General features: G+C 40.4%; 1 long non-coding RNA gene across 7 annotated transcripts in view; it reads right to left on the reverse strand.

The window, feature by feature from the left end:
- The window catches only part of LOC140911428 (uncharacterized), a 162,416-nt gene that overhangs the window by 81,480 nt on the left and 57,640 nt on the right, over positions 1-23,296 (reverse strand). For all 7 annotated transcript variants that reach the window (XR_012158944.1, XR_012158945.1, XR_012158947.1 and 4 more), the window contains one exon: positions 13,842-13,946. This is a non-coding gene — a long non-coding RNA (uncharacterized LOC140911428). The remainder of the gene's footprint in view (positions 1-13,841; positions 13,947-23,296) is intronic.

Genomic DNA, 23,296 nt, shown 5'->3' on the forward strand with positions numbered 1-23,296 from the left:
TTTTCTTTGATTTGATACAATCTGTGGAGGCATTAGGTTAATCAACTATAGTCGAATTAAACTCCTTTTTGAACACAAAGACTTTTTAGTGGCACTAATGCTATTCTGCTATGGTAAAACACAAACACAAAAAAGCAAGCTGTTTCTGAAAGTAGAATCTCTTTCATAAAGGGGCCAATCCTTCCCCCACCTCCATGGTTTCAGAGGGTCCCTGGCAGAGGAATTGGTTACAATTAATTGATCTGATCTGCCTCACAAAGTGGATCCACAGCCTTTTAAGCTGTAGATTGGCAAAATCCCTCCTTCTCTATGATTACTCCCGTGCAGCTGCCTATTCACAGTTTGGACTGGGTGCTACCATGAGTATTTGGCTCCAAGAGAGTTACATTCATTTAATATTGTCTAATGCAACAATTTATTGTCTGTGCTATTGTGGTTGTTAATTCCTATCTTCAGTTATCTCAAATGTTTCTTGCACTGGTGAAATTTTACCATGTTTCACAACATTTGATTATGCAAATGCATGTGTGAGGTGTACGATGTTGTTATTTAATCCTTATATCCTAGTAGCACCCATGATGTGCTGGGCACTGTTCACATAAACAGGAAGTTACAGTCCCCACCCCAAAGAGTTCACAATGTAAGAATATGCACATTTGGGCTCCAGTTCTGCAACTGATAGCACACAAGAAGAATGCTGCCCCTGCCATTAGCCTCTTTTACTTCAATGAGCTTTGTGCGAGTGCACCAGCCCCATGATGTGCAATCAGTTGTAGGACTGGAATCTTATTCTCTATGCCAATAATTTATACCAGTTAATAATATTTAGAGATTCAATCCTAAAGGCATGTATAATAAATAAATAATAATCATCATCCTACTTTGCTGTAAGTGTGCATGGGTGATAGAAAGATAAATAAAAGATGATGGGCCAGATTCTTGACTAGCGGTAAATCAAATTGAAGTCAATGATGAAGCTAAAATCAATTTACGCCAGCTGAGATCTGACCCAAGAGCAATATCTCTGCCCCAAGGAGCTTACAATCAAAGTCCCAGGCTGTGCGTGGGACTTAAAGAGTTTGAAAAACCTGGCATAAGAAGTCTCTCCCAAACCTTGTGTAGCCCACATAAACAAGCAGATTTGAAGTCCTTTCACTCAGGAGAGCCCAAAGACTGCTGCTCCCTGCCAGGAGCATACGACACTCCAAAGAGAGGGGAAAAGAGGCATGGCTCCACCTCCTCATGTACTGGCTAGTGGGCCTACCCAGCTATGTGGGGTAGGTGGAATAATCAGCACCTCATAAAGTGGGCATCTTCTGCCTCTGTGCACCCAGAATGCCTCCTTGTGCTAGCCACATGGCCGTGTGCTTTCACACTCAGGGTTGCTGGAACAATTTGTATAGTGGGGGGTTCTGAGAGCCATTAAACCAAACTGTAAACACTGTATATAATGGAAACCACTTCAAGTTGGGAGGTGCAGCAGCACCCTCAGCACACCTAGTTCCAGCACTTATGTCCACACTTCGCAAGACACAGACATGGGTAAGACCAAAGACAGATGTAACAAGATGTTTTGCATGATAAGGAATGTAGGATCAGATTATCAGGATTGAGTTTCAAGGTCAGATTCTGCTCTCAGTTAAATGGTTTTTTAATCTGAAGCAAATCAATGGATCAGTGTACATGCAAGTATATTATAAGAGTGTAACTGAGGACAGAGCCTTGCCTGTAATGATTTAATTATGATAAGTGCTAAATTTCCTGTTGGGCACCTTACAGTTACATATACATGGGCCAGAACCTCAGCTGGTGAAAACTGGTAAAGCTGTGATTTCAATACCACTATGCAATTGACATCACTTAGGATCTGACCCATATATTTAATTTTAAAGTTATAACATTGCAATTATTCATCATTATGACCTGTCTTCGAAATTTGCAAAGAACCATTCTAGAGTGCCTAATTCAACCTAAAACTCACTCTGCAGGCCTTGTACACCCAGTGGGCTGGGACTCAACTCAGTTAGATGAGTTTTCTAACCAGTGTAATTCCATGGAGTTACACCAATATCAAACTGGTGAAACAGAGTAGGGACTTGGGCACCAGGACTTTGAGGTCAGCTCCTATTCCGTGATGGAAGTACAACTTTTGTAATGTCTACCGAATGCTGCCTGCGGCCTTTCACAGACATCCTGCACCCAGGACCAGTCTGCGACTTTAGGGTAAACAAGCTCTTGGGACTTACACTGGGTGGGTGGGTTTCCACAATGAGTTATTTCCCGGATGAAAGATCAGTCAGTTGAGGAAGTGTTTTAAAGAATCTGTGGCCATGAGTCTTCAGGCTTTTCCTAGCTGATTGTTTTTGTTTTGAAGATGAGCCAGAGAGATGTAGAAAGGGGCCAGAAACCCAAAGATTAATCCACCCATACACTCCACCTCAGTCCCAGCAGCATACCTGTGGTCAGGAAGAGTATACTGCAAAAGAATGGCAGTTGTGGGATTTAGGGGTGGGTATCTCAGCTGTAGTAAACTATTTTCTTGGGGAGTCTCTCGTGTACAGGAAATGTTAGTTCTGCTTACATTGTCCAGCACAATGAGATCCTTCTATTGCAATACATATAATCAATAAATAATGGTAATAGTGATTCAAGGGAGCATGCAGAGCTGTGTCATCCTCCATTTCAGGGTTTTATAGGTAAGTCGGCTAGAGTAAGTTATGAAGCCTGCTGTGCCCAGTGTGGGGAGGTAGAGCTGGGTAAATAATTTTATAATTAATCATTTGCTTTATTTCACCTCTTTCTGTTCACTTTTCGTTCAATTGTGTGCAAACTGATCATGACTTTTAAAAAATATATTTGTTATTCATAATTATTTGCTGAATAATTTCTTCACGTAATTCTCTTATCTATAGCTTTATTGGTGATCTTAGTTGAAGTATAACCTGATTTGATTGGGCACATAGGTGACATGGTGTTTCTGTTCTCTGATTGGCTTAACATAACTCTTCAAATCAGGCTCTTGGTGCAAATACTGATGAGCAGGAATTGGAAATTATCTCTCCATGAATATTCTGTAATATTTGCTTAAAAGTTGCTGTTTTAATGACCACTCCTGCCAGTAAACATGTCCACTAGAACATTCACAGAAAGCAAACATAAAAGAGGGGCAAACACAATTAAAGTTCGTAGTTTAGAAATGTGAACAAACATTCTCAGAAAATGATGTGCAGTATTCACCAAGCTCTACTGCAAGGACTAGGTGGGTAGTCCAGAGAACTGAGTGTCCTCTGTGTGAGCATGGTCCTCTCCTATGCAACTCTGCAATTTGAAAACAAGGAGCTGGGTTTGTTTATTTGCTGTTGGCTTTCAGATCAGGTCAACCTTATTATTGAATTGATTGGCCTATAGTGAAGCCAATACCTTTGGCTTGTGCAGCTCTGAGGCTGCAAGTTATTTCATCCTATTTTATTTGGTGACATTTAAGTTTACATTGTCAACATCTAACCTCTATTTATGCATGTGCAAAATTCCATGCAGACACATATGCTTCCACACTTTATTAGTGCAATTACCAGAATGTCTATTTCAATATTTCTAAAATATGCACAACTGTTAGTATTCCTCACAAAATGCATTGAAACAAATCAGTTTTGTAGGTGCAAATTATACTATTTATGTGCAAGCAGGTGCTAGATTTTTTTTTAATTGCAGCAGCTGGTGTTTGCATCTGCAAAATGCTGGTATTTCTATGTATATGCACAAATATAGGCCTGGCTGCAAACTTGGACTTTAAACTACCGACTCATTTTCATTCTTCAGAAGTTCACATTGGAGAGGGTTGAGTTGTCAGTAATAAGGATTGTGCTATGTTAGTGTGGACACCAGGTGGATTCATATACGGCATGCACCAATAAATTACTTCCTAAGTCATTAGTTTTTATTTTTTATAAAGTGCCTTGAACAAGATACATAAGCAAAACTAAAATATAAAATATCACAAACAAAAGATTTATAATAAAAATATTTTAGCACAAACGCAAAGCTAACATTTAGAACAGTAGCTGCAATTATAGGGCCCAATTTTGCAGCCCTCCCTAAGGCAAACCTCTCACTAAAGTCAATGGATATTTTGGCCGACCTAAGCAAACAATAGCGGTCATATTCTGCCCTCTCTTCTACACGCAGAACTCCCATTGAGGCTAATGGCAGTCTTGTGCAGCATCCAAGGGCAAAATTTGGCCCAATAAAAGTTTAACAGTGTTGACTTATAAAAACCCTGGGGGTTATTTTTGGAAGTGCAATAAAAGCATGATTAAATTACCTCAAGCTAATAAAACATGGTATGCAATTGTTCAAGGTATAGATTTTGTTTAATACATAATTTCCCTATGATCATCACTTTTATGGTTTTGTGCATTTAATTTTGAGTTTAGAATGTTAAACCAGGAAGGGCTTGAATCTTAAAACTGTGCACACAATTGTGTGCATGATGATCAATTGTGTCCCAGAGGTACTGGCCTGCACTGGGAGCTGAGGAGAGCTGTACAGGCACAAGATGAATTTCAGAAAAGGGAGGAAGAATCTTTCCCAAATTCCCCAGTATGACACTCAACCCTATAATGCCTGCCCACATCTCAGGTAAAATGTCAAACATTTATGAGTGATTCTCCAGCATTGTACCCTTAAGCAAGGAAGGTGCACTTAGTTGATCCACAGGAACTGGTCTAATTTCTTCTAACTAGTTCTGTATTTCTGTTCAGTTCACAACGCTTCCTTGCCAAGACCTCAGGAAGCAGGCAACTATTTATTTTACAAATAAAGTCAATCAGAGCTTATGCAAGCTCACTTGATGAAGAGCTGGAAATAGAACCCCAATCTCATCTACTGGGATACATTGCCTTTCAAACTGGTAATGTCAAATCTGTGTTCTTCACTATCCGATCCGTAACTGCTGCTCTAACTTCTAGACTAAACTTTACCCTCAGAACTAGAAATATAACGTGCAACCCTGATATCCAACCTTTCACAAAGATATGGAACACATTGACAAACTGTGTGTCATGTCTCTCTCTAGGAGTTGATCCCCAGAGGAAAACACACTACCTCTGCTATTAGTTGCTCCTTTAGCTCAAGTAGAAGAGGCTTTGCTGTATTTCTGAAGGTCCTTTGTTCAAACTTGGCTGATCCCACACGTGAGAAAAAAATAGTATTTGATCATATAATTAAATACTGTACCCTAATGCATACAAACGGGCCAAATTAAGTTGTACAGGTAACCTTAATTCTTGCATTTCCAAATTTGAGAGCTTGACTTTTTACATGCTTCTTTTAGTATAATTTGTTGTATCTTTTATTTTCCATAAAATTGGAATTATTTCAGGGTCCTGCCACTAACTTAGGAGGCAGTTCTGGGGTCCTCTCTCTGCTATATAATAGCTAGCTAGCTAGATGTAAAGCAAGTGAGATAGGTGCTCCTCCTAAATTAGTATTAGGGACCTTGAATAATTATAATTGTTTTTAGATTGCAAAACACTGCACATAGAAGTGATTTTGGATTTGTACTCACATTTGTTTTATTGTTTGTCTGCATTTTGGTTAATAGGAGCTCTCTCTTTAAGAGCAGGAATACTAATTGTAGATGGGTGGGACACAATTGTAGAGTATGCTTGAAGAAGCCTGAGAACAGTACATGTGATAGGTTTGCCCGTGTATTCAGAGAAAGGAAGACTCTGCTTATGTAAGCGCCAAAGAGGTCACAACTCAGTTTAATGCTCTTATTTCAAGAAAGCCACACCTATTTTTGAAGGTGTAACATTAGAGATCTGTAGGCCACCAGTCTGAATTCACCCTAGCTTAGTATGGATTACAAGTTGTTCGCAACCTATAGATGCTTGGTAGCTTTATATGATATGAGTTTAGTGGGTCTCAATTCCAGATCCTGTGTCATAAATTCACTACCATACTTTGCACTAACTGGCAGATTCAGAAGATAGGTCAAGAACTGCATGGGCCATGGAGAATTAAATACCCATTTTATCTCCATAGAAATTCCCACAGAGATCAAAGTTGAGGCATGCTGATAATGCAGCGTGTATGGAAATCTCAGCCTCCTGTTAAACAGAGGACTTCAGACGCTGCAGCTTTGAAACCAATACTTTCACCAGCACTAAATCCTCAACAAAGAGTAAACTGAAATGTGTAGTTGTATGCAAATTATTATCAAACATTAAAAGTTGAAGCTTCACAAAGTTTAATAATAGACTCCCTATTGTGTGGCTAGCTAGCTCTGCTGACCAGTGCAGAGATCAGGGCAAGACTATGCCCCTTCTGCCTCCTACATTCTTTCAGGGGTCTTGTACCTTCAGGAGTCTTCAGAGGTTCTAAGGAATAGTCCGTGCACTCAGTTGGCTGCAGGGACCATAACTGTGCCAGGCTGGTGTGTTAGGGCACAAAAGTGGAGAGAAGGCTTCTTGTGCTCTCCCTTTGCACATCTTGGAGCAGTCCGGCATAATCTGGCTCATAAATTGCATATGCCAGTACCATGATTATATACACAAAGTTTCTGTGTATACAAATGGTCAATTAAATTACACATTTATGTGCCAAATAACTGATTTTTCACTTTTAATTATAGTAATGGCAAGTACAGATCAGGCATGCAATTTTGCATACATTTTTGTGTGCATAACTGCACACATTAGAGAGACAAGGTGGGTGAGGTAATATCTTTTATTGGACCAACGTCCATCGGTGAGCGAGACAAGCTTTCGATTCACTCAGAGCTCCTTTTCTGCTCTTGACCTGAAGAAGAGCTCTCTGTAAGCTCAAAACCTTCTCTCTCACCAACAGAAGTTGGTCCAATAAAAGATGTTAAGTCAGCCACATTGTGTCTCTAATATCCTGTGACCAACACTGCATAATTGCACACATCATTTTTAAAAATGAGCCTATAAACCAACTGCAATTGAAGATTTTAAATATTTTAGTACTGGTAATTGTAATCGCTTTATAATTATTTTTATTTTATTTTATTAATTCTATTAATACTATTGAAATCAGCAAACAAACTTTTGCATAGTTATATGCCTTATCTGTCTTTGAAACCTCCAAAACCCATGAGGTTTCCCCATCACTCGGTATCTGCCTAGCGGTATATTGTTTTGATAAAACTTTCCTATTTCATTCTTATGATTTTGATTCTGTGTTTGTATTATTGGAATGGTTTTCACCCTCCTCTATATTTCAAAGATGGGCCCAAACCGAAATCCTAGTTCCAGACTCCTCCCAAAGGATGTTCAGATTTGGATCTTAAATTCACAGCTGTAGCATCCCTATGTCATACAAACTTGACTGAAAACTTCAAGTCTGAACTTCAAGAAAATTTGGGTCTACATATGAACTTTGTGATTCAGGCCCATTTCTTCTATAGTTGTTCATTTTAGTAGAGAGGGATAAAACTCAGAAAGGTCAGTCTTGGGAGAGAATTCATTCTAAAGTAAAGAGTGTGTTTTGCACCACTATGGAAATCTGAAAGGAGCCTGACACGGACAGAAACTTGGTAAAATTTTAGACTCATTCATTGTAACTAAGATGTTTTTAAGAATTTCACTAGTATGTATTAAGCTTTCCTTAGCCATCATTCTCGGTGTTTAAACAAATAATCACTTATATTTTCTGTACATATTTCTGTGATGTACCTTAAAAGAAATACATCTTTTGCTTTCTATAGTTTGGAGGCAATTGGACCACTTTGTTTGGACCACTTATTTCTACAGAGAGAGTTATTATTTACCTGCCTTCAGTTCCAGAAAAAAGTATCAAGGAAAAGTGGAAAGTAACTGTTGATTTGGTGGTCTGAAAGCCAGGATGCTAGGTCAGAGAGCAGCAACCTCATAGTAATTGTCATTTTTCAACCTAGGGATAGGCTGTATACCAAAAGGTTACCTCTGGGTGGTGACAAGACAGTTTCATTGAGCTTGAGCCTCTAGGACTAACAATACAGCTGGGCCTCATAACAAGGTTTTGAAAGGACCGAGGAAGAGATGGGAGCCAGATGCCAGTAGGGTGGTCTCAGTGGGAAGGGTGGGACATAAAAAAAGAGGAGGTATCTTAATGAGAGATAACCGGACAGACATTTGACCAGCAGAGGAGGCTATGAATATGAGAGGGGCACATAATTCAATAACCAAATAAAACCAATCCCAAGGAAAGGAATTTGACTGAAATTAAAACTAAATTTGCCAATCACAAAGAGTTTCATTACCATGAACAGGAGTTTACACAGTTATTCCCATTAATGTTAACAGGAGTAACACATTAAGACTACAGTAAGAGACAGATTGTAAATGTCCCTAGTGTGCAAGTGCAGATGTGCTCCAGGGCTGGAGCACCCAAGGTAAAAAAAAAATGGTGGGTGCTTAGCACCCACCAGCAGCCCTTCTATCAGCGCGTCCCCTCCCTCCCTCCCAGTGCCTACCACCTGCTGCGGATCAGCTGTTTCAAAGCATTTGGAGTTGCTGGGGGGAGGGCAGAGAAGCGAGGGTGCAGTGCGCTCAGGGGAGGGGATGGAACTGGGCAGGGAAGAGGTGAAATGGGGCAGGAAGAGGTGGGGCAGGGTGGGACATTAGAGAAGGAGTGGAGTGGGGGTAGGGCCTGGGTGGAGCACCCCCTGGCACATAGAAACTCGGCAGCTGTGGGAAGTACAAAGGGTAGGATCCACTAAGTGACTAAAGCATTATGATACAGAATGCCTTTTAGGTGCCTAGAAAAATCCCAGGAACAACACTGCAATCCACAAACCTTGAGTTAGGCACTTAGGCTCCTACACAATGAATGGAGAATTAGGCACCTTGAGCTACTATCCACAAAAGCTAGCATGTTAGGCAGGGAGCTACCTAAGCTAGCCACTGGAAGATGCCAATGAGAGGGATCTGTGCTAAGCACTGCCCCTCTTTTGTAGATAGGTGCCAAAGTCCAGGGAGGTGCCGGTCTCTGCTTAGTGATCCACAAACTGGGGGCATTCAGCTGCCTAAGTTGATGCAAGGCCTGAAACAAAAGAGCGGGAGTAGGCAGAAAGGGAAGAGGTCTTTACTTATAAACTTTAGCTTAGGTAATAGGGTACTGTGACCCTAATAACATCACAGTACAAGAAGGCAAGGGGTTCACTGGTATCTTGTAGTGAGTTTCAGCTGGTCTGATCAATTCAGTGTACCCCAACTCAGTAATGTCATAACCTGTTTCTAAAAGGTGTCATGTAAGATATCAGTAAAAAGCTAATAACATACTGATCATTAATATTATTGTATGGTGCATGGGCAGAAGACAAATTCAAAATTACAGATATATTGGGAATTATCTTGTTCAAGCATCTGCCAGATAGGACTGAAGTTACCCCACCTAGACAAAGGGATGTGGTTCTGCCTCCTTGATGGTACTTCCAACATACATTAAGAGACAGTGGGAATACTTTTACATGAAAAACCATCAAGCTAACAAGGGGAGGAGATAACCACTCAGTATCATGGCAAGAGTAAGCGATTGCAGGAACAGATACATTCATTTGCATTTTAGCAAACACCAGTATGGAGAGAAATCGGCATAGAAACTCCTTCTCCAGCAAACTCCATGCCTCCTTTCTCACAGCTTGAAGGAACTTTACTGTGGGGGTGAGGGGGTAAAGCACCAGAAGAATCCATTTCAAAGGTTAATTGGACTATAAAATCAAGTGTCAAAGAACCCCAAATTAAGATGGCAATAGAACCAAGCACTTCAGACTTTGTGGAAGATCCTGAACAGAGGGTTCGTCAGCCATTTGCTGGAAGATAGATTGGTAAAGAAACTACCTTAAACAAAGGCTTGTTGTGTTAAGTCTTAGCCATTAGGACGTGTTTTTTTCACTTTTATTTGCTTATAACCATTTCTAACACTATCTTTTATACTTGAACTCACTTAATATCCTAAATCCTTTTGTAAATAAATTTGTTTTACTTTTAACGTAAACCAACCCAGTGATGTGTTTGAATTAAAGTGACCTAGTTAATGCCAAAGTGATAACCTGAGCATTTTGTCTCTTTAGAGGAGAAAAACTTAATTATTCCTCTGAATGGTCCAGGAGAGGGCTGGACATTGTCAAGCAATTCAGGACTGGCATAGGCGCTGACTCTGTGGGTGCTCTGGGGCTGAAGCATATACGGAAAAAAAATAGTGGGTGCTCAGCACCCACTGGCAGCTCCTCGATCAGTTCCTACTCCCTGCCCACACTTCCCAACTGCTGGTGATCAGCTGTTCAATGGCGGGCAGGAGCCACTAGGGGGGAAGGGGAGGGGTGAGAGCCAGGCACGCTCAGGGGAAGGAATGGAACAGGGTGGGAACAGGAGGGCAGGGATGGGGTTTGAAGGAAGAGGTAGAGTGGGAGTCAAGCACCCCCTGGCAATTCAGAAAAATGGCATGTCTGGGGTGCTAATTGCCAGGTATAACCAATGCTGGCATTAACTAGAGCATTGCTGGGATGTAACAAGCTGGCTGCTGGAATCAGAGTTGCTGGTTCAGAGATGCTTGTCACACAGACACTCAGGGCATGCTTGTCTGTGGGCTGTCAGCATCCAACCTGTGAGCCACAGCAGCAGAGCATTGAAGGCACTCAGGGTTACAGGGCAGGTGGTGACACAGGTCCTCACTGGTCTGGGATGCAATCCAGAATGACAGGTACTCACACAGGATGTAGGAAATCCCTAGTTCAAGTATCCCCTCCTCATGAGGGGGAGAGGGGATTTGAACAGGGATATGACGCCTCTCAGGTAAGTGCCCTAACCACTACACTAAAGATTATAAGGGAGCTCCTCCTCCTCTCCCCTCCCCTCCCCCAGATATTTTGTGTGAGGGGCTCAATCCAATAGGTGGACTCTGAGCTCACCTACCATATCAGGCGCCCAGACACTACTTAGGTGGCTGAACACTTATCTTCCCCAGTTCATGAAAAGGATGCAGTACACGTTCTGAGGCAGAAACATAGGTTCCTTGGGAGCTTTTCCTGTAAAAACTTAAGTGCCAAGTGAGGTTAGTTGTTCACAGGATTAGGTGGCAGCCAAGTCAGAGTTTTGTGGTGCCTAAAAATGGGACTCAGGCACATGAGTACCTTAGAGGATCACATCCAAAAGCCTTTGTCCCACTTACATAGCTAGTGCTTTCAAATTTCTTCAAAAGTCTGTACAAACACTGAATCAAATCCAGCTTGCCTTACTCATGCGAGTAGCCCCTCTGCTGTAACCGAGAGCAAAATTTGACACAAGTAGACTACTTATAGGAATACGGCAAACAGGATTTTGTTGATTAGTTCGTTAATCCTCATAATACCCCTGGGAGTTAGGTCATTTAATTTTGAAAAAAGTTAAATTTTCTTAAATATGGGCAACATTTTGGGTGAAATTTAGGACCATTTTCAATCAAAGCTGCACTGACAATTTAAAAAACAAGCAAATTTTACACGTCTCTTTATTTTAGATGTGAAAACACCTCATTCACAAAATTTCATGAAAAAATGACATTTTTCAGACACAAAACTGCCTAAAATTAAATTATGAAAAAAAAAATCCAAACAGCTTGCACACAGATTTGCATGATCCTAGTATAAAACATGGTGGTGATCTGAGTGGAATTCCTTGTGGACAGATGTCCACATCATAATACAAATCACCATTGGCAGTGTCAGCAGAAAAGACCAAGGACTGAATGGGTATGGAGACAACACTCCTTCAAAACCATCCTGAGGAGCAGTGGTGGAGCAATGTAGGGAAGTTTCCATTGCTGTACATGTTCTGGACTTTAATAAAGGACTTCAGTCTTCAAGACATGATTTAGAGCCTCCAAGAAACTAAACTTTACAGGAGACTTTCCTTTCGAAGCTAAGCAACAGCCTCCATTGTTTTAGGCTGCACCGTAAATCATCAGCACCTGAGTTATGCATAATGAACAAAAGACTAAGATGCATAATAGCATCAAAATCAATTTGAGATCTCATTAAAAACTGTAAAGAATAATACTAGTGCTACGATTAAAAGTATTAAAGAGAGTAAGCATCTTTTCGTATTCTAAATTAATAAAATATTGTTTAAGTGAAGTGCTCTGATAGTAATAGATGGGCAGGGCATTGGTGTCACAGAATAATATAATATTAAAGAAGTGCTTCAAAACAATCTAAACATTTAAGTGGATTCTAAAATTACAGCCCACTAAACACTAGAGAGTATATTTCCCTTTTCAATATATGCCTAATTCCCAACAACATTAATGAGCATTACATACTTGGATTGGGCCAAAATCTGTCTCAGTTAAAAGCACCCAACTCCCACAAAAGGACACTTTGTGCATATGTGTACAGCATTTGTCTTTAAGAGAGGATAATACACCTATAAATCTTACTGGTGAGTTCTAACGCACAGGACATTTATTAACTTTAGATATCCATGTATATGCAAGTTAATTTAAAGTGCCTGATAAAGTTGTGGGAAACTCTCTCATTCAAACCAATTTTTAAAATTCATCTAACTGTTCCTAGTTTCATGCCTATTGCATTTTTTGTACTGTGTGCTTTGTATTACTAAGGACCCAGTTTTGATAGCCCTATGTTTATAGAACAAGTCAAACCTGCTGAAGTAAATAGGATTTCTGAAAATTAAGGATTTGCAGTATTGTCTGTAATATGTTTTAGAATGTTTTAAATGTATTATTGTATAGCAATTTGAGCACTTTGGTGGGGTGTTTTATAAATAATAAAATTATTATTTATTTATTACTGTGAAGGGTTTTTTATAAGATGACAAAAGCATAATGGCATAATATCAGTAAAATCATATTGACTATCTCACCAAAATGATTAGCAGAGACTGAGTACTTCATTTTGCACGGCTGACAACTTAACAACCATTCATTATCCTTTACTATTGTCAACACAACCAAGTTTTTAAATACCCAAAGGGGAGAAACAATTAGTGAAAGTTATTATATAATAATTAATATATTTTACAGACCAGACTGCTATCTATAGTGAAGAGGGAGTAGATAATTTAAATTATGTAACCTTAAGGAAGCAGAGTCAGACAGAACAAGGTATACCTCAGACTTCAATGTATTTTCTGCTCCTGTACAGATAACAACTTAAAGAAAAAACATTGTTTTAAATAAATCACACTAGTTTTGATGCATATTGTATGCCAAATCCTGTTTGCTTTACCCACTGGGCCTCATTCTGTTCTCATTTTATACCAAGCTAACTCCATAGGCCTGATTTACACCAGGATAAGGGGGATCAGAATCACGGTCACTGACTCCAAGAGGGCACTCAGGCCCTTGCAGGATTGGAACATCTATGATTAACTGTCCACTTTTTCATTTAAAACTGACTGTGGGTTTGTTTGTTTTTTTAAATGGGATGTGTGATGTTGGAAAGGTTTTCTCTACAAATGAACTGAAAACTAGCATGTGATTGTATTTCATGTTCTACAATAGGTTGATTGGTAAATAACTTGTTAGCGGTTTTCACTGCAACTTCAAGACGCTAGCTTGTTGTGACAGAACTTTTAACTTTAATTGTCAGTAAATTCTGTATATCACCTGACGACATGCAGAAGGTTTTAATATTTCTTCTGATCCCACTGACTAAATACCTGTTAGAAAGGGGTTTGTGTTTCCCATGTGTCACAGAGTGATGACATTCCCAGGTTTACCCAGTTTCCTGGCTCTTTTGGCTTCAGGTGTATGGAACTTCTGTCAGGCCTCACACATTGTCAACACACAGTCAACTGGACACATATCACTTTGGATTTCTTGCCGTTCAGTAATATTACCTTAGATGGGCAGAGAGGAGACCTCATTCTAGTCTAATTCCAGAATAATTCCAAACAGTCAGTTCAGTCATTCTTCTCTACATCAGTCACAAGCCGTCTTCTATTCTGAAACACAGAATTATTAAACTGTATTAGAAAAAGTTGCTTGTTGCAAAGCACGTTCATTTTTCTGAGTAAAAAATAACATTAAAGGACAGAATCCTCTCTCTTTCACTTTATGTGCAATACACTAATGCATATGTGTGTGCTTATCTACTGAGAGAAAATATATCTTTCAGTTTATAGATAGCAGGGCACAAAAATAATGACATATTATTTTATGTTTCAGGTAATTTTCTCTTTAACATAGTTGTTATAACAAATGTATATATATATAGTAGCAAGAGAGCACATGAAGTAGCATTATCAAATGGTCCGAGTGTGGGAATGGGCACCAGGAAACCGTGGATCTTAATCCCAGCTGTGACACTGACTTGCTCCAAGACTTCAGGCAAATCATTCTACCTCTCTTGGGCTCATTACCTCTGTAAAATGGGGAAAACAAGGATGATATACGCCCCGCCACATTCCCTCTTGTGGAGCATATTAAGATAATAAAAAAGGTTATAGTTACACTGAGGTAAGTGCTAGATATTATATTAATAAAGGTTAACACAATAGACTTCTTTAAAAATACATTTACTGTGCACAAAAATCAAATGAGAATATGAAATGCAGTGAAGTGAATAATTAGTAAATAAAAGAATGAACCTGTTAATATAACAGGTTTTTCCTGTCATCAATCCATTTCAAAACTCCCATTTGCAGCCATGGGAGTTCCATATGTGGAACAATGGCATGAAAGATGGCATTAAGCTCCAAGTCTTTCCTACAGCCCCCCATCTAAATAACTTTGCTGGGTGCTGGAGAATTCTGGAGGGGCAAGCAAAATCTGTTTGTCTTAGATTTCTATATGGTGTCTGTTACCATATCATCAAATGAAGTCCCAGAATAGTTGGTATCTAAGCAACTTGAGGTGCTTACATACCTTCAAAAATCTGATATGCCAATGATATACCTGAGATACATTAATGATATCATCATCCTCTGGCCACAAAACCTAAACTCCCTCAGAGACTTCCACCACAACTTTAACCACCACCATCCATCCATCAAACTCTCTTTAGAATACTCCTGCATCAGCTTCCTGGACACCATGATCAACTTCAGCAATGGAACCCTACAGACAGCTATACACAAGAAACCAATAGATCACCACACTTACCTCCACAGATCCAGTAACCACTTCAGGTACACCAAGAAATCTGTTATCTACAACCACACACTCAGATTGCACAGAATATGCTCCAAGGAGAAAGTCCGGGATATATGCCATAACACACTTAAAATCACCTCCACCAACCAAGGACACTCCACCAGAGAAGTAGATCACATAATGGAACAAGCCTCCCAGATGTCCCAAGAGAATCTGCTTCAATATGAAAAAAAAAAAAAAAAGAAAGAAAGAAACACACCACTCTGGCCCTATACATCTTATTGTCACCTACCATCCCACACTGGAATCCATATGGGGTTATCATTAAACAGTTACAACCCATACTCAATGGAGACCACATCATGAAAGAAATCTTTCCTGAACCCTCTCCTCTGGTCTTCAATGGACCCCCCAGCCTCACCAAGCTGATCATCAGAAGCAATCTCCCCACAGACCAGAACACACAAACTCAAAGCAGCAGTAGATCCTACCATAACAACAAAAGCAAAACCTGCAGACATATCTCCACTACTACCACACCCCCCTTAACCCACTTTCAAGATCCATGGGTCCTACACATACCTATCACAATACATAGTGTACCTCATCCAATGCATCAAATAATCCATCAACAACTATGTGGATAAAACTGACAATCACTACGCTCTCTACAAACACACAGAATAATTATAAAAGACAAAAACACCCTTTCACCCATGGGCAAACACATTTTAAAAACTGATCATCCATATCTGACCTCTCATTCCTTGTCTTAAAAGAAGACACCTTCAAAAGTAATCCTGGGAATTTTAATTGATAATTCTGCTAGACACCAAAAATCATGAGTTCAACAGAGACACAGAGGTTTTATGGCTCATTACAACAAATTGTAACCGTCCTTTGTTCTATGACTGAAAAGGTGTTAATTGCCTACTGCACTCTAACTGGCCACCAGCAACTTGTGTTAACCCATTATGCTTAACAATCTTTCCCACCTAGTATTTAATGTGATACTCTGATTACTTTTCCCAAACCTAAAGAAGAGCTCTGTCTAAACTCCAAAGCTTGTCTCTGAAATTGGTCTAATAGAAGATCTCACCTTACCCACCTCAACTCTTCAAAAAATCTGGCCCTTTGTGTCCTTTCACTACACATGCAGTGGAACCACGTGGTCCTACTGTGTCAATAGGGGAGTGTTTGGGCTTAAATAGGTAGCACACTTCAGAGTAACAAGAAAAAGAAAGAAAGAAAAGACTGCAGGAATAAATCTGTAAAATCACTTAATTTTTGGTGTCTCAACCCAAAATGTAACATATTCTGTGCAAAACAGGCCTCTTAAATGGGAGGCAGTGAAGTCCAGTAACTATGCCATTAGACCTGGGCTCTCTTCCTTGGTTTGGGCACTGGCCTAGAAGTTGGGAGACAAAGGTTCAATTCTCTACACTGCCACAGACTTCCTGTATGATCTTGGGCAAGTCACTTAGGCTCTGCATGCCTCAGTTTCCCATCAGTAAAAATGGGTATAATAGCACTTCCGTACCTCACAAGAGAGTTCTGAGGAGAAATACATGTAAAGATTTTGAAGCACTTTGAGAGCTACCAATGAAAGATGTTATATAAGAGCAAAGTAGTATTATTTTGCTGTGACTTTGGGGGAAATAAATCACGTCTCACTTTCCCACCGGAAAAATAGGGGTAAGGATACCTTCCTTTGTAAAGCACTTTGAGACCTTGTAGGGAGCCAGGGTGGCTTCCCTCCGAACCAGAGGATAAAGAGCCACCCTCTCAGCCTGAGTGGGCGGGGCCAGATCAAGCTTCCACCAATCCCCGGAAGGGGAGGGGTGGGACAGGAAGTACAAAGGGCGAGGCCCTTCCTCCAGTGAGGAGAGCACCAGGGAGGGAGACAGACACAGGCGGCTCCCTCCCGATCCTGCTGCCGTCCCAGGGGAGGCCCTGGGCCAGGAGGAACCTGACTGGGAGGAAGGCCTGTGGCAACCAGGACTGCCAGCCACTGAGTACCCAGAGGACCTGGAGGGGCCCGGCTGTAGCCTGGGCCAGCGTGAGTCCGACACAGAGGGGGAGCTGGAGCTGCCAGCAGCGGAATACCCGGACGAGCTGGAGGGACCAGAGAGACCCGCTTGAGAGACCGGGTAGGAAGTAGCCGGGGGCAGAACTGCACTGTGGGGTGGGTATGTTTAGTCAGCGAGCGTGGATGGCTCCCTACTGACCCAGGGCCGGGACCTTTGCCTCCCGCCACTGTCAGGGCCCTGGGCTGGAACGCAGCAGAGGTGGGTAGGCCTGCGTTTCCCTACCCCGGCCAACCTGCCTTGGGTAGCAGAACTGCACGCTGCAGACTCGGGCCGGCGCTTCCCCCCCCCCCGCCCGCGGGGCGCGCTGCAGACTCGGGCTGGCGCTCCCCCCTGCCCCACTAATTCCCTAGCACCCGAAAGGTGTGACTAAGGCCTGCCAGTGGAACCGTAGCTCTCCATCGTCCCCTAGGGGCTTGGAGGACCGACGGAAACCTGTCACAGACCTGCAAACAAAAGTGTGTTATATCCAAGTTAAAGATTATTTATCTCAATACATCTGAAAAGATTAGAGATGGATTTGTAAATGAACAACATTTGTATATAGGAAAGTCAAGCATTTAAAAAAAAATTTCCTATAGCAAAATTTTGTAGCACAAGATAGTGCACAGTACTGTATTGATGAAGGGGAAATCCTGCCTTCCTTCCTTATGGCCACAGAAGACTAACTACAACTCTGTGTGATCCCTCCCATCTTTGAGAGCTGCTCCTCCTACTACTTTGGTCAAATAGACTAGGCCCTTTCACACGCACTGAATAATCACACAAAGTAAAAGCAAATTATGACAATTAACTGTGGTCCACAGCTGAGAGTAGGAAGTAGCACTACAAAAATCATAAATATGCAGGAAAACTTAAGTTTTTTCATAAAACACTTTCTTGTCTGGGTTTGAGTAGTCTGAGTAATGTCAGAAAATACACATACCTTGGCCTAGGACATCTTTAAGAAAAATGTTCATTTAACAATGTTTTATTATATATCACTGAATAAAGTCATAACACAATATTGCATTTGAATACTGTTTTGACATAAGAACATTTGGTTATAATGTTCTATATAGTCACATACAGAATAGATAAATTGTATTTATTATATTATTAGTAAAGAAAAGGAGTACTTGTGGCACCTCAGAGACTACTCAATTTATTTGAGCATAAGCTTTCATGAGCTACATCTGATGAAGTGAGCTGTAGCTCACGAAAGCTTATGCTCAAATAAATTGGTTAGTCTCTAAGGTGCCACAAGTCCTCCTTTTCTTTTTGCAAATACAGACTAACACGGCTGTTACTCTGAAACCTGTATATTATTAGTGTTAACATTTCCTAACTACTATCATACACTGTGTGAAAAAGGAAAAATATTTTAACCAAGGTTTTATGGAAAAAGATTCACCATTTTGCTCTGGGATATGTTGCACACTCAAAATATTGCCTTTCTATGAAATTCATGTACCATGAGTTTGATTCACAAAGTATGTAATACAGTAACAAGAGATCCAAAATATTTCTTAGAAGTTGTAGTGCTATTCTAGCTATTTTTAAAATATTTTTCTTTGTGGGTTTTGGCAAGTAAATTGGAGAGGGAAAAAACCCAACAACAACACATGTAACTAAAGTGGTATCAATTCTTCATACACTAATTTGCCTGTTGTGTATTTTAGATTGTAAGCCCCCCAAGGCCGGGATTGTGTCTTTTTTGCGTTTACATAATGCCCATAATAATCATTTGTACTCCAGCCATGGCTATTTTGTAAGACCATCTCTCCCATTTGAGCTCAATGGGATGACTCAAGTGTGTAAAGTTAAGCATGTGTGCAAGGTCCTAATCCAGCAAGTGACAACATGTGGGCATACTCCTGTATTGAATCCACACAGAGCTCTGCTAATTTCATTAGGACTCCATGTGGGTACATAGTCTGCCCTCATGCTATCGGTTGCAGCAGGGCTTCCCAAGAGTTTACAGGATTGGCACCTTTACAATTCATTAAAACAAAAGTAATTTCAGCTAGGGCTTTTTAGTTGACCCATAATTAAACTAAGGATTTCTTCTTTTTATTTCATTTTGTACTAGTGTAATTTAAAAAAAATATAATTAGATATTTTTTCTGATTATACATTTAATTATACTGAAACAGCCATTTGACTCTTCCTCTTGAAATACTATCAGTTACAGAGAAATTGCTGATGTTTTCTTTCTCCTGCAGATTTTAATGATAGGAATAAAACATCTACGTAGATGATCAGACAACTCAGGAAAAAAATAAGAATTGGTCTGAACTCCACCCAAACACCTACCAGAACCCAAAATGTTGGGAGGGTTCTAGTAAGTTAAATGAAGTAACACGCTGACTAAGGATGTTAATGTAATCAGATTTTTTAAAGTAATTGTTTGCAATAGAGGATTACTTTTTCCAAGTACTATTTTGCTATATAATTTGATTACTCATCCAACGGAAGCATAATGGAGATTTCTTTCAGTTACTTTTCTGTGCTATCTTCTCATTATTATTACTATTTGTTTTGTGACACGCAGGGGTGAAAGTAAAATTGATCTCTTACTGGTACGGGGGCCGACTTCACACCCACCCCCCAGAAGGGTGGGGCGTCAAGAGGAAGGGGCAGGGCTGAGGGTGAGCATCCCCCAGCCAGCCCATCTGCACTGCCTGGCCCATGGTGCCTGGGGCTCCAGCAGCGATTTAAAGGACCCGGGGAGCCGGCTGCTGCAGCAGCGGCTGGAACTCTGGGCCCTTTTAAATTACCGGCCCCAGGGCAGCTGCTCCTTTTGCCCACCCCTGCCATCAGCAGCCAGGAGGGGCAACAACGTTAAAGTGCTATTCCTTTGCTGTGGCAGTGCTTTAATGTCACTGCCTCTTTTACCACCCTGCCGCTAGGGATCCGGCAGGGCCACCAACTCGGAGGGGGGGGGGGTGTAGAGGGCGGGGGGAGCAAAAAGGGCAGCAATGTTAAAGCTGTGCAGGCTGGTACTGGCAGCCACTTTTTACCGGTACACCATACTGGCCCATACTGCCTTACTTTCACCCCTGGGGACACGCCTTTGAACCCCAATCATGGACCCAGGGTAGGATCTACAAAGGTACTTAGGTATTGGCAAGTTGAGCATCAGGGTGCCTAGAAAAATCACAGGAGCAACACTGTGATCTACAAAGTCTGAGTTAGGTACTCCCTAACCTATAAATGGGAAGACATAGGTTCCTTAGACATGATCCACAAAAGCCAGCATGCTATATGGGGAGCCACCTAAATTGGCTGGAAGGAGAGGCCAAATAATGGGGTGTGCGCTACACCCTACCCCTTTCTCAGAGATAGGCACATACGTCCAGGCTGCTGGAATGTGCCTCTTTCGGATTAGTGATCCACAAATGGGAACCTGTTGCCTGGAGTCAGTGGACTCAGGTGCCTAAGAAATTGTGCAACTGGACTCATTGCGCTCTGCAGCACAAACACAGAAAAAAAGATGGTTCCTGTCCCAAAGAGATTACAATCCAACTATGAGAGAAGAGATGGAGGAGCAGAAGGAAACAAAACAAATTCCTGTGTAATTATGTAATGACCAAAATCTCATTTTGCAATTCACACACATGGTACATCACTCTGAAGCGCCCAAGAACATTATTTATAAAAATGATTAAGTTGGAATATTTATTTTGTAAGAAAATAATCAGCAATGTAACATGGTACTTTGTGCATACAGTAATCCATATTTTAGAATAGAAGCTTTTTCAAAAGCAGTTTTATCAAACCCACCATATACTTTTCTCCAAGGGTTGTTTTTACTGTTATAGACCAAAAGTTTAAAAGAGCCTTGGTCCAGCTTCTAATTTTATGCTTTCAGCTGGTTCTAAGGGCAAAATTAAGCCTTCAGCTAATTAGGTGATTCTGATAACACTTAGGCACATGCATATCTTTACTCAAGCCAGTAGCCCCCCCCCCCCCCGCCCAAAGTCTTTGTTTGCCTAAGAGTAGAGCATTAGAAGCTCTTTTTAAAAGTTGTCTCTCTATTTCACAAAATCCATGGTGCAAGATCTCAATAGGTCTATCTAAATAACCTGATGGGTCAGCGGCTATTTTCAGAGCTTATGTACATTAACATGCTTCTGACCTGTGGTACCCTTAATGTATCTAAGGTAACAAAGAATATAGGAAAAGCTCCAGAGTGTATAATATTCAAAAACAACAGGCCACCCCTTAGTGATTTCCAGACTTACTAAACCCCTATCTTTATCCGCAATGATATGGGTCTTGATAGTAACAGAGAAAAACTTGCATAATGACAGGCTTCAGAGTAACAGCCGTGTTAGTCTGTATTCGCAAAAAGAAAATCCGATTAAGTGAGCTGTAGCTCACGAAAGCTTATGCTCAAATAAATTGGTTAGTCTCTAAGGTGCCACAAGTACTCCTTTTCTTTTTTAGAGAAACTTGGAAAGAGTTAAAATGTAATTCTACCTTGAGAAGTAACTATAAGCATAGCATCCCAGGTTCCTTATTTATTATTTCCGAATTGTTCGATATCAAATGTAGTCAATTTATAAGGAACATTTTTCTAACTACCATTCTCACAAACTCAGTCTTAGGATCTCAAAGTTAAGAGTGGATAGGATAACACCTGTTCATCAGTAATAAAGGTTTTACAGGTTAAAATCTGGCCTCAGTTACACCTGTGAAACTCAAGGCCTTTAATAAGGTTGCACAGGTGTTACTGTTTGATCTTGGAATTGAAATTTAGTAAACAAGGCCTTGATGCTGCAAACACATATATGCTTAACTTTATGCATAGACTTCAATGAGACTATTAACTTCTATAAAGATAAATACAGGTGTAAGTGTTTGCAGGATCAGAGCCTAACTCTATTTTTTGATATACAAGAAGGAATAGACTCCAGCTCAGTCTCTCTTAACTATGTTGGGTCTGCAAGACTAAAAGAATAAAAAGTTATTTTTGTCACTAATTCACATAGTATTGTTTCTATTCCCTGATTGGATGACCAAATCTTTATAAACAGGATGATGGGCTGATTGGGGTTTGAAATCTCTCAGGAAGGTGGAATGGGGGAAGAAAAATATGCTTAAGGAATTCTGGGCAATGTTGAATCTTTTCCTTACAGAAGAGCATTATACTTAGCTATGTATGTAGATCTTAGAGTTAAAAAAAACTAGGGTTCCTCCTGGCTGAAGGAAAGAAATAGACATATATCTTCAATAGAAACAAGATTTATTTGACTTGCAGGTTATTTAGCAGACTTTAAAAATGTTTATCACACATATACATAATGTTTTTTAGTTAGTTAAATGACTGGAGAAATACAAAAGATTCTAGGAATCCTATTTCTTTAACTTCTTGAAAACAATTCCTGGAAAAGTCCCTTTCTCTCAAATGTTGTTAGAAGAAACCCACAAGCTCCTGGAAAATGAAATACTGCAAACACCAGTGCTCACTCTGTCTGACACCCCTTATATTCTGGATGTCTTTAACTAAATAAAAATTTCCTTTGATATTTAAAATAAAAAAGGAGGAAAAAACTTGTTTGCAGCAGATGGGTCACATGAAAAGATCATTTCAAATAATGATGTGCAATAGTTCCTGGAAAGCATTAAACTACAACTACTAATATTAAAGTAGAGCTATAACTGCTTAAACAATATCTTGCAAAATAATTTAATTTAAAAAAATCCTTCTGAATAAAAATGGAAAGCTAACAGTACTAAACAAATAAAATTATCCCTTTTCAATGACAGTGCTAAATCAGTCCGCATATATGGTCCAGCCTGCATAGCAAGGGGAGCTCCTTAGCAGCAAGTTCAGGACAGAGTTATATGTCCCTTATTGCCATCCTCAGAGGAAAGGCCTCTTCAGTACCTTCCTGTGTGTCAACTTCCTGCTGCTTCTGCTGCAGACACTGAACTTCTTTTGGAACCTGGTCTTGTACTGACAGTAGCCTCAGGACTTCATTGAAGTTCATCCAAGTTTCCACTGCTTTCCAATGAGACCGATAGCCAAGTGAGTGCTGTTACACATGACATGCTGGCATTAAGTATAGCATGTATATCTTCTTCCACCACATTCACTTGATGTGGTTTCTCACCTACTTTCTACT

This window comes from Lepidochelys kempii, chromosome 5 (assembly GCF_965140285.1).
Source record: "Lepidochelys kempii isolate rLepKem1 chromosome 5, rLepKem1.hap1, whole genome shotgun sequence".
NCBI classification, from domain to species: Eukaryota; Metazoa; Chordata; order Testudines; family Cheloniidae; genus Lepidochelys; species Lepidochelys kempii.